We start from the raw sequence: 13935 nt of genomic DNA on the forward strand, positions 1-13935 counted from the left end.
GAACTGTGCACAGTGACTCCCAGTGTGATACAGAGACAGGGATTGTGCACAGTGACTCCCAGTGTGATAAAGAAACTGGGATTGTGCACATTGACTCCCAGTGTGATACAGAAACTGGGATTGTGCACAGTGACTCCCAGTGTGATACAGAGACCGGAACTGTGCACAGTGACGCCCAGTGTGATACAGAGACAGGAACTGTGCACAGTGACTCCCAGTGTGATACAGAGGCCGGAACTGTGCACAGTGACTCCCAGTGTGATACAGAGACAGGAACTGTGCACAGTAACTCCCAGTGTGATACAGAGACAGGAACTGTGCACAGTGACTCCCAGTGTGATACAGAGACCAGAACTGTGCACAGTGACTCCCAGTGTGATACGGAGACAGGGACTGTGCACAGTGACTCCCAGTGTGATACAGAGACAGGAACTGTGCACAGTGACTCCCGGTGTGATACGGAGACAGGGACTGTGCACAGTGACTCCCAGTGTGATACAGAGACCGGAAATGTACACAGTGACTCCCAGTGTGATACAGAGACAGGAACTGTGCACAGTAACTCCCAGTGTGATACAGAGACAGGAACTGTGCACAGTGACTCCCAGTGTGATACAGAGACAGGGACTGTGCACAGTGACTCCCAGTGTGATACAGAGGCCGGAACTGTGCACAGTGACTCCCAGTGTGATACAGAGGCCGGAACTGTGCACAGTGACTCCCAGTGTGATACAGAGACTGGAACTGTGCACAGTAACTCCCAGTGTGATACAGAGACCGGAACTGTGCACAGTAACTCCCAGTGTGATACAGAGCCCGGAACTGTGCACAGTGACTCCCAGTGTGAGACGGAGACCGGAACTGTGTCCAGTAACTCCCAGTGTGATATGGAGACCGGAACTGTGCACAGTGACTGCCAGTGTGATACGGAGACCGGAACTGTGCACAGTAACTCCCAGTGTGATACGGAGACCGGAACTGTGCACAGTGACTCCCAGTGTGATACAGAGACCGGAACTGTGCACAGTGACTCCCAGTGTGATACAGAGACAGGAACTGTGCACAGTGACTCCCAGTGTGATACAGAGACCGGAACTGTGCACAGTGACTCCCAGTGTGATACAGAGACAGGAACTGTGCACAGTGACTCCCAGTGTGATACAGAGACAGGAACTGTGCACAGTGACTCCCAGTGTGATGCAGAGGCCGGACAGTGCACAGTAACTCCCAGTGTGATACAGAAACTGGGATTGTGCACAGTGACTCCCAGTGTGATACAGAGACTGGGATTGTGCAGTGGCTCCCAGTGTGATACAGAGACTGGGATTGAGCACAGTGACTCCCAGTGTGATACAGAGACTGGGATTGTGCACAGTGACTCCCAGTGTGATACAGAGACAGGAACTGTGCACAGTGACTCCCAGTGTGATACAGAGACTGGGATTGTGCACAGTGGCTCCCAGTGTGATACAGAGACTGGGATTGAGCACAGTGACTCCCAGTGTGATACAGAGACTGGGATTGTGCACAGTGACTCCCAGTGTGATACAGAGAATGGGATTGTGCACAGTGACTCCCAGTGTGATACAGAGACTGGGATTGTGCACAGTGGCTCCCAGTGTGTTAGACTGGGATTGTGCACAGTGACTCCCAGTGTGATACAGAGACTGGGATTGTGCACAGTGACTCCCAGTGTGATACGGAGACTGGGATTGTGCACGGTGACTCCCAGTGTGATACAGAGACTGGGATTGTGCACGGTGACTCCCAGTGTGATACAGAGACAGGAACTGTGCACAGTGACTCCCAGTGTGATACAGAAACTGGGATTGTGCACAGTGACTCCCAGTGTGATATAGAAGCTGGGATTGTGCGCAGTGACTCCCAGTGTGATATAGTGACAGGATCTGTGCACAGTGACTCCCAGTGTGATACAGAGACAGGAACTGTGCACAGTGACTCCCAGTGTGATACAGAGACCGGAACTGTGCAGTGACTCCCAGTGTGATACAGAAACTGGGATTGTGCACAGTGATTCCCAGTGTGATACAGAGACTGGGATTGTGCACAGTGGCTCCCAGTGTGATACAGAGACTGGGATTGAGCACAGTGACTCCCAGTGTGATACAGAGACTGGGATTGTGCACAGTGACTCCCAGTATGATACAGAGACAGGAACTGTGCACAGTGACTCCCAGTGTGATACAGAGACTGGGATTGTGCACAGTGGCTCCCAGTGTGATACAGAGACTGGGATTGAGCACAGTGACTCCCAGTGTGATACAGAGACTGGGATTGTGCACAGTGACTCCCAGTGTGATACAGAGAATGGGATTGTGCACAGTGACTCCCAGTGTGATACAGAGACTGGGATTGTGCTCAGTGGCTCCCAGTGTGATAAAGAGACTGGGATTGAGCACAGTGGCTCCCAGTGTGATACAGAGACTGGGATTATGCACAGTGACTCCCAGTGTGATACAGAGACTGGGATTGTGCACAGTGACTCCCAGTGTGATACAGACTGGGATTGTGCACAGTGACTCCCAGTGTGATACAGAAACAGGGATTGTGCACAGTGACTCCCAGTGTGATACAGAAACTGGGATTGAGCACAGTGAGTCGCAGTGTGATAAGAGACCGGAACTGTGCGCAGTGACTCCCAGTGTGATATAGTGACAGGATCTGTGCACAGTGACTCCCAGTGTGATACAGAAACTGGGATTGTGCACAGTGACTCCCAGTGTGATACAGAAACTGGGATTGTACACAGTGACTCCCAGTGTGATACAGAGACCGGAACTGTGCACAGTGACTCCCAGTGTGATACAGAGACAGGAACTGTGCACAGTGACTCCCAATGTGATACAGAGACAGGAACTGTGCACAGTAACTCCTAGTGTGATACAGAGACCGGAACTGTGCACAGTGACTCCCAGTGTGATACAGAGACTGGGATTGTGCACAGTGACTCCCAGTGTGATACAGAGACAGGAACTGTGCACAGTTACTCCCAGTGTGATACAGAAACTGGGATTGTGCACAGTGACTCCCAGTGTGATACAGAAACTGGGATTGTGCACAGTGACACCCAGTGTGATACAGAGACCGGAACTGTGCACAGTGACTCCCAGTGTGATACAGAGACAGGAACTGTGCACAGTGACTCCCAGTGTGATACAGAGACCGGAACTGTGCACAGTGACTCCCAGTGTGATACAGAGACCGGAAATGTGCACAGTGACTCCCAGTGTGATACAGAGACAGGAACTGTGCACAGTAACTCCCAGTGTGATACAGAGACCGGAAATGTGCACAGTGACTCCCAGTGTGATACAGAGACCGGAAATGTGCACAGTGACTCCCAGTGTGATACAGTGACAGGAACTGTGCACAGTGACTCCCAGTGTGATACAGAGACCGGAAATGTGCACAGTGACTCCCAGTGTGATACAGAGACAGGAACTGTGCACAGTAACTCCCAGTGTGATACAGAGACTGGGATTGTGCACAGTGACTCCCAGTGTGATACAGAGACAGGAACTGTGCACAGTAACTCCCAGTGTGATACAGAGACCGGAACTGTGCACAGTGACTCCCAGTGTGATACAGAGACCGGAACTGTGCACAGTGATACCCAGTGTGATACAGAGACAGGAACTGTGCACAGTGACTCCCAGTGTGATACAGAGACAGGAACTGTGCACAGTAACTCCCAGTGTGATACAGAGACAGGAACTGTGCACAGTGACTCCCAGTGTGATACAGAGACAGGAACTGTGCACAGTAACTCCCAGTGTGATACAGAGACAGGAACTGTGCACAGTAACTCCCAGTGTGATACAGAGACTGGGATTGTGCACAGTGACTCCCAGTGTGATACAGAGACTGGGATTGTGCAGTGTCACTGCTCCCACCTGAAGCCTACCCCAAATAATGGTGGAACAGTGGTTAGCACTGTTGCTTAACAGCTCCAGGGTCCCAGGTTCGATTCCCGGCCTGGGTCACTGTCTGTGCGGAGTCTGCACGTTCTCCCCGTGTCAGCGTGGGTTTCCTCCGGGTGCTCCGGTTTCCCCCCACAAGTCCCGAAAGACGTGCTGTTAGGTGAATTGGACATTCTGAATTCTCCCTCCGTGTATCCGAACAGGCGCCGGAATGTGGTGACGAGGGGATTTCCACAGTAACTTCATTGCAGTGTTAATGTAAGCCCACTGGTGACAGTAAAGATTATTATTATCACGGTGAGGGTTTGGTGGGAGTTGTCAGTCTGGCTGCAGTTGCACTTGTGTCCAGCAGGGCGGCGTGCATGCGCACTTTCCAGCCCTAGCTCCTGATGACGTCAAGGTCGGAAGTGCATGTTGGCTAGCGCGCAGGCGCAGGCCCGCCCCTCACCCACCCTGGTACACCGCGCAGGCGCGGTGCCTCCCGCCTCCCTCACACGGCCCAGGCGCATGGCCTCCCACAGACGCGGTGCCTCCCACCTCCGCCACACGGCGCAGGCGCATGGCCTCCCACAGACGGCACAGGCGCGGTGCCTCCCACCTCCGCCACACGGCGCATGCGCTGGGCCTCCCGCCTCCCCCACACGGCGCAGGCGCTGGGCCTCCCGCCTCCCCCACACGGCGCAGGCGCTGGGCCTCCCGCCTCCCCCACACGGCGCAGGCGCTGGGCCGCCCGCAGACGGAGCAGGCGCGGGGTCTCCCGCCTCCTCCACACGGCGCAGGCGCGGGGCCTCCCATCTTCCCCGTCGTTTCTGTGTTTGAAGGACGCCGCTTGCAATTGCTTTCCTCCGGGCCGTTCCTTTCTGTCTGGCCGCTCATCGCGGTCGGTGTGGCTGTGCGCCGTCGCAGTGCTCTGACACCCGCCCGCCCTGCGCGGTGAATGCTGCCACCCCCAGGCGGGCGGACTCACCCTCAGTCCCTCTCTGTCTCCGCTCTGTGTTGGGGGTGGGGGAGGGGAGTCTGGCGGGGGGGGGGGGGGATTTGAAAAGCGCGCGTGCGGCTGAAGGCCGGCCCAACCGCCGCAGCCGCGTGGCTAGCCGGCCGGGGCGCATGCGCCGCGCCGTGCTACGCGGCGGGGCAGGTGTGGGAATCCCCAGTTCGCATGCGCAGTGGATTCAGGTGCGCGGGGAACGCATGCGCACTCAACTACGTGCGGTCAGGAGGAAGAGTCCAGCGAGCGGCACGTGCTTCCTGGGTGACGCTATCGGCTGACGCCTGCCTTCCCCCCCCCCCCCAAACTCGGCTTTCTATTGGTGAACGCCCTGTCACGTGTGGTGCAATAGGGGGCGGATGAGGTCAGCCAAGTTGGCCATGAAGATTGGGTTGGAACTGGTGAGGGTCAGGGCTCATGTCGCATTGTTGATCAGTGAGAATTCTCACCACACCAGGTTAAAGTCCAACAGGTTTTTCTCGAATCACGAGCTTTCGGAGCACAGCTCCTTCCTCAGGTGAATGAAGAGGCGGGTTTCACAAACAGCCTATATAGACAAAGTCAAAGATGCAAGACGATACTTTGAATGCGAGTCTTTGCCGGTAATTAAGTCTTTACAGGTCCAGACAGTGTGACTGGAGAGAGAGATAATCACAGGGTAAAGAGGTGTGAATTGTCTGAGCCAGGACAATTGGCAGGATTTCGCAAGCCCAGGCCAGATGGTGGAGGGTGAATGTAATGTAACATGAATCCAAGATCCTGGATTCTCATCCTGAACCACTGCTACACAAATATCAACATGCATACCGCTCTATCGTCCTGGCAAATCTGACCACAAGGCTGTGCTCCTGCTTCTAAGCAAAAACTGAAGCGGGAGAATCCGTCAAAGAAAGTTGGGCATTGTTGGTCTGAGGAATCGGATGATCTACGGGACTGCTTCGAGTCAGTGGACTGGTCAGTATTTAAAAACTCAGCCTGAACGAGTACGCCACTACAGTAACTGACTTCATTAGTAACTGTGTAGAAGACTGTGTGCCAGAGAAACAAGTCCGCATGTTTCCCAACCGGACACCCAGGGATATCCACTGCTTGCTGTAGTCTAGGTCTGAGGCGTTCAAGTCAGGCGACCCTGACCTCTACAAGAAAGCCAGATATGATCTAAGGAGATCCATCAAAGATGCCAAAAGACAGGGCAGCACGGTGGCGCAGTGGTTAGCATTTCTGCCTCACGGCGCCAAGGTCCCAGGTTCGCTCCCGGCTCTGGGTCACTGTCCGTGTGGAGTTTGCACATTCTCCCCGTGTTTGCGTGGGTTTCGCCCCCACAATCCAAAGATGTGCAGGGTAGGTGGATTGGCCACGCTAATTTGCCCCTTAATTGGAAAAAATGAGTTGGGTACACAAATTTAAAAAAAAAAGATGCCAAAAGACAGTACCGAACCAAGCTCGAGTCCCAGGCGAGCCACACGCCCCCCCCCCCCCCCCCCCCCCCCCCGCCGACTATGGCAAGGTCTGCAAGACATATCGGGCTACAAGATGAAGGCATGTAAAATCAGCAGCACCCCTCCCTGATGAGCTCAACGCATTCTATGCCCGCTTTGAACAAGAGGTCAGCGAGAGCAAGCCCTCCACCCCAGAAGCCTGTATCTGAGATCACCATTGCAGACGTCAGAGAAGCCTTCTCGAAGGTTGCCACTGGCCCGGATGGGGTACCCGGATGAGCACTCAGGTCTTGCGCGGAGCAGCTGGCGGGGGTGTTCGCAAACATCTTCAACCTCTCTTTACAACAATCTGAGGTCCCTATGTGCTTCAAGAAGACGACCATCATCCCTGTACCAAAAAAAAGTCAAGCAGCGTGCCTTAATGACTATCGACCAGTGGCTCTGACATCCATCATCATGAAGTGCTTCGAAAGATTAGTCATGGCACAAATCAACTCCAGCCTCCCGGATTGCCTTCATCCACTACAGTTCGCCTACCGCTGTAACAGGTCCACAGCAGATGCCATCTCCATGGCCCTGCACTCTACCCTGGAAAACGTAGATAACAAAACACCAATGTCAGACTCCTATTTATCGACTACAGCTCAGCCTTCAACACCATCATTCCTATGAAATTCATCTCCAAACTCTCTGGCCTTGGCCTCGGCTCCTCCCTCTGTGACTGGATCCTGAACACTCTAACCCACAGGCCACAATCAGTAAGGATAGACAACAACACCTCCACGATCATCCTCAACACCGGTGCCCCACAAGGCTGTGTCCTCAGCCCCCTACTATACTCTTTGTACACCTATGACTGTGTGGCCAAATTCACCTCCAATTCGATTTTCAAATTTGCTGATGACACCACCGTAGTGGGTCTGATCTCAAATAATGACGAGACAGAGTACAGGAATGAGATAGAGAATCTGGTGAACTGGTGCGATGACAATAATCTCTCCCTCAATGTCAACAAAACAAAGGAGATTGTCATCGACTTCAAGAAGCATAGTGGAGAACATCAATGGGAACTAAGTAGAAAGGGTCGAGAACTTCAAGTTTTTAGGTGTCCAGATCACCAACAACCTATCCTGGCCCCCCCATGCTGACACTATAGTTAAGAAAGCCCACCAACGACTACTTTCTCAGAAGACTAAGGAAATTTGGCATGTCACCTACGACTCTCACCAACTTCTACAGATGCACCATTGAAAGCATTCTTTCTGGTTGTATCACAGCTTGGTATGGATCCTGCTCTGCCCAAGACCGCAGGAAATTACAAATGGTCGTGAATGTAGCCCAGTCCATCACGCAAACCAGCCTCCCATCCATTGACTCAGTCTACAATTCCCGCTGCCTCGGAAAGGCAGCCAGTATAATTAAGGACCCCACGCACCCCGGACATACTCTCTTCCACCTTCTTCCATTAGGAAAAAGATACCAAAGTTTGAGGTCACCTACTAACCGACTCAAGAACAGCTTCTTCCCTGCTGCCATCAGGCTTTTGAATGGGTCTACCTCGTATTAAGTTGATCTTTTCTCTGCACCTTGCTATAACTGTAACATTATATTCTGCAGTCTCTCCTTCCTTCCCTATGTACGGTGTGCATTGTTTGTACAGCATGTAAGAGACAATACTTTTCACTGTATACTGATACATGTGACAATAATAAATCCAATCAAATCCAGGTCCCGGTTGAGGCTGCACTCGTGTGTGCGGAACTTGGCTATCAGTTTCTGCTCGGCAATTCTGCTTTGCAACGCATCCTGAAGGCCGCCTTGGAGAACGCTTACTTGAAGATCAGAGGCCGAATGCCCTTGACTGCTGAAGTGTTCCCCGACTGGAAGGGAACATTCCTGCCTGGTGATTGTCGCGCGATGTCCGTTCATTCGTTGTTGCAGCGTCTGCATGGTCTCGCCAATGTACCGCGCCTCGGAACATCCTTTCCTGCAGCATATGAGGGACTCAATGTTGGCCAAGTCGCACAAGTATGTACCGCATACCTGGTGGGTGGTGTTCTCACGTGTAATGGTGGTATCCATGTCGATGATCTGGCACGTCTTGCAGAGGTTGCCATGGCAGGGTTGTGTGGTGTCATGGTCACTGTTCTGAAGGCTGGGTAGTTTGCTGCAAACAATGGTTTGTTTGAGGTTGCGCGGTTGTTTGAAGACAAGTGGTGGGGGTGTGGGGATGACCTTGGCAAGATGTTCATCTTCATCGATGACGTGTTGAAGGCTGCGAAGAAGATGTCGTAGTTTCTCTGCTCCGGGGAAGGTTACTCTGTCGATTGTGTCCCTTGTTTGTCTTCTGAGTAGGTCGGTGCGGTTATTTGCTGTGGTGCATTGGAACTGCCGATCGATGAGTTGAGCGCCATATCCCGTTCTTACAAGGGCATCTTTCAGCATCTGTAGATATCTGTTACGTTTCTCCTCATCTGAGCAGATCCTGTGTATACGGGGAGCTTGTCCATAGGGGATGGCTTCTTTAATGTGTTTAGGGTGGAAGCTGGAGAAGTGGAGCATCATGAGGTTATCCGTGGGTTTGCGGTAAAGCGAAGTGCTGAGGTGACCGTCCTTGATAAAAATGAGTGTGTCCAAGAATGCAACCGATTCTGGAGAGTAATTCATGATAAGTCTGATGGTGGGATGGAACTTATTGATGTCATCGTGTAGTCGTTTCAGCGATTCTTCACCGTGGGTCCAAAGGATAAAAATGTCATCGATGAACCTGGTGTATAACGTCGGTTGAAGGTCCTGTGCGGTGAGGAGGTCTTGTTCGAACTTGTGCATGAAGATGTTGGCATATTGAGGTGCACATTTGGTCTCCGTGGCTGTTCCGTGTGTCTGGATGAAGAACTTGTTGTCGAAGGTGAAGACGTTGTGATCCAGGATGAAGCGGATGAGTTGTAGAATTGCGTCTGGAGATTGGCAGTTGTCGGTGTTGAGTACTGAGGCAGTTGCAGCAATGCCGTCGTCATGAGGGATGCTGGTGTAGAGTGCCGAGACGTCCATTGTGACGAGGAATGTTCCTGGTTCAGCTGGTCAATGGGCGCTGCGTTCCTGTAAGAAGTCCATCGTATTGCAACAGAAGCTGGGGTTCCTTGTACGATGAGTTTCAAGATGCCCATGATGTAGCCAGAGAGGTTCTCACACAGGGTCCCATTGCCCGATACGATAGGACGGCCTGGTGTGCTGGCCTTGTGTATTTACGGGAGGCAGTAGAGATCTCCAACACGGGGAATACATGGGTTGAGAGCACGTAGGGTGCTCTGAAGGTCTGGATCCAAGATCTTGATCAGTCTGTTGAGTTGGCGAGTGTGTTCCTTGGTTGGATCTGCGGGTAACTGTAGCGTTCCTGGTTGTTGAGTTGTCGGTACACTTCTTTGTAGTAGTGTGTTCAGTTCAGCATGATGTTGGCCCCTCCTTTGTTTGCTGGTTTGATGACGATGTTGCAGTTGGTCTTGAGAGCGTGGCTGGGTGACGTACTCCCCGCATTGGAGATCTCTGCTGCTTCCCGAAAATACACAAGGCCATCACGCCAGGCCATCTGATCTTCGAGTAAGCGTTCTCCAAGGCAGCCTTCAGAAGGCGCGACAAAGCAGAATCGCCGAGCAGAAACTGATAGCCAAGTTCTGCACGCATGAGTAAGGCCTCAACCGGGGCCTTGGATTCATGTCTCATTACATTCACCCCTCACCATCTGGCCTGGGCTTGCGAAATCCTACCAACTGTCCTGGCTTGAGACAATTCACACCTCTTTAACCTGTGATTATCCCTCTTTCCAGTCACTCTGCCTGGACCTGTAAAGACTTAATTACCTGCAAAGAATCGCATTCAAAGTATCATCTTGCATCATTGAATTTGTCTACACAGGCTGTATTTGTGGAAGCCACCTCTTCATTCACCTGATGAAGGAGCTGCGCTCTGAAAGTTGGTGATTCCAAACAAATCAGTTGGACTTTAGCCTGGTGTTGCAAGCCGTCTTCCTGTGCACACCCAGTCCAACGCCGGCATCTCTACATGATTGTTGATTAGGGTCAGCTTTTTGAGTGTTAGTGGTTTTGATTGGTGTTTGGGGTTGAGAACCATGTGAAGGGCAGCACATAGCACAGTGGTTAGCACTGTTGCTTCACAGCTCCAGGGTCCTAGGTTCGATTCCTGGCTTGGGTCAGTGACTGTGCGGAGTCTGCATGTTCTTCGGTGTTTCGGTTTCCTCCCTCAGTCCAAAGGTGTGAAAGTTAGGTGGATTGACAACGCTAAACTGCCCTTAGTGTCCAAAACGGTTAGGTGGAGTTGCTAGGTTATGGGGCTGGGTAGAGGCATGGGATTGGGTGGGGTGCTCTTTCCAAGGGCCGGCACAGACTCGATAAGCCGAATGGCCTCCTTCTGCACTGTAAATTCTATGATTCTATGAAGTTGGAGTCAGTGTTTTGGTGTCAGCGATGGGTTTGCGAGTGACGGCTCTGCCTAGCTCCCAAGCACCAAAGCTCATTGCTTTCCAACACCTGAAACAATATTTCTCTATGGTTTATCCTGGCTAACCTCTATTCCCTTCTTTTATTGTATGGTGAAAAGGAGCATTGATACTCTCCTTCCATGAGCGTGCAAAAATAGACTAACCCTTTGAGTTCATCCTATCACAAGTTTGCTGTGGGATCGTTCAGAGAGATTGGATCACACCAACATCGAGGGGTTGGGAACCATGCTGCCACTTATAAAGCGGAGAATAAATCAAAAATACCTTTCTGTTTGCAAATGTGTGGTGAGAGAAGAAATCAGGGCTGTTGAAATTAAATCCCTTTCTGACTGGAACAGTGAGTTCACGACACCTTTTTTGGTAGATTCAGTTCAAGCTGAACTCTGTTAAGAAGAACCTTGCAAGTCGTAACTCCCAACTCTGTCCTTCTCCCCATTGAGCAGGAGACTGAATTTCTCGTTCACTTGATAAAGATGATCCACCAACTCCTGTAGCTCCTCCAGCTTGGGGAGCAGAATAATGCGATTAGCATATTGAAGATTTGAAACTCACCACCTGCCAATTGGTGTCCCAAGTTTGTATCTATCGTGGCTTAACCATTTCTGCTGGAGTGTTGAATACTCTTCCAACTTCTTCCATCGGGCAGGAGATACAGAAGTCTGAGAACACGCACGAACAGACTACTCTTCCAACTCCTTCCATCGGGCAGGAGATACAGAAGTCTGAGAACACGCACGAACAGACTCAAAAACAGCTTCTTCCCCACTGTCACCAGACTCCTAAACTCCCCTCTTATGGACTGACCTCATTAACACTACACCCTGTCTGCTTCATCCGATGCCGGTGCTGATGTAGTTACATTGTATATGTTGTGTTGCCCTATTATGTATTTTCTTTTATTCCCTTTTCTTCTCATGTACTTAATGATCTGTTGAGCTGCTCGCAGAAAAATATTTTTCACTGTACCTCGGTACACGTGACAATAAACAAATCCAATCCAATACAACAAATATGAGGGCGACACACTCTTGTCTAGCACTCCTTTGAACAATTCTGAGCCCATGCTGCAACTCTGACCCAAGGTCATCGCTTACTGTAAAGCTTGGCTAACAAGTCAATTAACTGTGGGTATCCCATGTCTAACTGTCAACAAGAGATTTTTCTCTGATACAAGCCTTCTCAAATTCTACAAAGCAGATGTATAGTCGTCGATGGATATTCTTGGACTTTGCGCAGTCTGATTTTAAGATTAGTGACTTGATCGCTGGTTCCTCTTCCACTTCGACATCCAGCTTGCTCATCAGCAATCTTACTCTTGTCTTTTTTCAGATCTGTTCTAGGATAATCCTGATCAAGACTTTAATTGCATGAGAGATCAAAGCAATTGTATAATTTATGCACATTTCTTTCGAAGAGGGATAAATATAAGATTGCATGTGCTGAATCGTACCACTTTCCATTGACCCATCACTCCTGTGCTTCCTGACCTACTTTTGTTCTACCTTTAAAAATGTCCCAATTTTAAAATTATAGTCCTTATCTTCGAATCCCCTTCACGCCAACCTCCACCGTTGCCTCACCTCTCCCTGTTGCTGTAACTCTAGCCTCACAAACCTCCAGGATTTCAGCACTCCTCTGCACTCAAGACACTATCTTGACACTGACTCAAATAAGGTGTTATTGGTCAAGCGAAGCAAATACTTTGTGAAAGAGGCAGACTGGGGAGCCTATTCAAAGGCGAAAGGGAGGAGGAAATGTTTACGGGCTGAGTTCCAGATTAAGGCCCAGGCAACAGAAGGCACGGCACAATTGTAGAATTAAAATTGGGGATGGGCAGGAATAGGTGGTGCGCAAAGGTGTGAGAAGGTTGCCGAGCTGCAGAAGGTTACAGATGGAGGAGATGTGGAAGGTGTTCAAGAGAAAGGGAGACATCAATACCTAGGGTCGATCACTTTGTACACACGTCAAATTGAACACATTTACAGGTATACAACTGCAAATACCTATTATAGATACAAGACCTAAATATTTACAGGGATTATAGACAGTGAACTCCTATAATCGATACCAGACTGTGAACACCTATAGATATCAGACTGTGAATACCTAGAGATAGCAGACTGTGAACACCTATAGAGACCAGATTGTGAACACCTTCTATCGATACGAGACTGTGAACGCATTTAGATACCAGACTGTGAACACCTCCTATAGATACCAGACTGTGAACACCTCCTGTAGATACCAGACTGTGAACACCTATAGATACCAGACTGAGAACACCTCCTAGATACCAGACTGTGAACACCCATAGATACCAGACTGAGAACACCTCCTAGATACCAGACTGTGAACACCTATAGATACCAGACTGAGAACACCTCCTAGATACCAGACTGTGAACACCTATAGATACCAGACTGTGAACACCTCCTATAGATACCAGACTGTGAACACCTCCTATAGATACCAGACTGTGAACACCTTCTATAGATACCAGACTGTGAACACCTATAGATACCAGACTGTGAACACCTCCTATAGATACCAGACTGTGAACACCTATAGATACCAGACTGTGAACACCTATCGATACCAGACTGTGAACACTTCCTTTAGATACCAGACTGTGAACACCTATATATACCAGAATGTGAACACCTGCTATAGATACCAGACTGTGAACACCGACTACAGTTAGCAGACTGTGAACACCTCCTATAGATTTCAGACTGTGAACATCTCCTATGGTTACCAGACTGTGAACACCTACTATAGATACCAGACTGTGAACATCTTCTATAGATACCAGTGTGAACATCTATAGATACCAGACTGTGAACACCTCCTATAGATACCAGACTGTGAACACCTCCTCCAGATACCAGACTGTGAACACCTATAGATACCAGACTGTGAACACTTCCTTTAGATACCAGACTGTGAACACCTATATATACCACAAATGTGAACACCTGCTATAGATACTAGACCGTGAACACCTACTACAGTTAGCAGACTGTGAACACCAACTATAGATTTCAGACTGTG

General features: G+C 50.2%; 1 long non-coding RNA gene across 1 annotated transcript in view; it reads right to left on the bottom strand.

The window, feature by feature from the left end:
• The window catches only part of LOC140411560 (uncharacterized), a 32201-nt gene extending 27236 nt beyond the window's left edge, over positions 1–4965 (bottom strand). Inside the window, exon 1 of the long non-coding RNA XR_011940864.1 lies at positions 4909–4965. This is a non-coding gene — a long non-coding RNA (uncharacterized lncRNA). The remainder of the gene's footprint in view (positions 1–4908) is intronic.
• Between the last annotated feature and the right edge of the window lie 8970 nt (positions 4966–13935).

Source organism: Scyliorhinus torazame, chromosome 4, assembly GCF_047496885.1.
Source record: "Scyliorhinus torazame isolate Kashiwa2021f chromosome 4, sScyTor2.1, whole genome shotgun sequence".
NCBI classification, from domain to species: Eukaryota; Metazoa; Chordata; class Chondrichthyes; order Carcharhiniformes; family Scyliorhinidae; genus Scyliorhinus; species Scyliorhinus torazame.